This window comes from Penaeus monodon, chromosome 19, assembly GCF_015228065.2.
Source record: "Penaeus monodon isolate SGIC_2016 chromosome 19, NSTDA_Pmon_1, whole genome shotgun sequence".
Lineage (NCBI taxonomy): Eukaryota > Metazoa > Arthropoda > Malacostraca > Decapoda > Penaeidae > Penaeus > Penaeus monodon.
The window spans coordinates 25,573,425-25,573,649 of NC_051404.1; positions in this window are offsets into that span (position 1 = coordinate 25,573,425).

Sequence of the window (225 nt, forward strand, 5' to 3'; positions counted from 1 at the left end):
TGATGCGTACACCCTTTTATGGCGGGATGTGGGGGAATAGCTAAGTTTAGGAAATTTTTAAAGTTGTGTTCTTTTGGTTTACTACTGTAAAACTGGGGAAATTTTTTCCCCGCTTTGAGTGATTATGTGTTTTTGGCAGCCATTCTAGTTTACGAATGGGGTGGGTTTATGAGGGGTTTTTAAGAAAAAGTATTTCTGATTCGTTTAGCTTTCGTGCACTTTGTG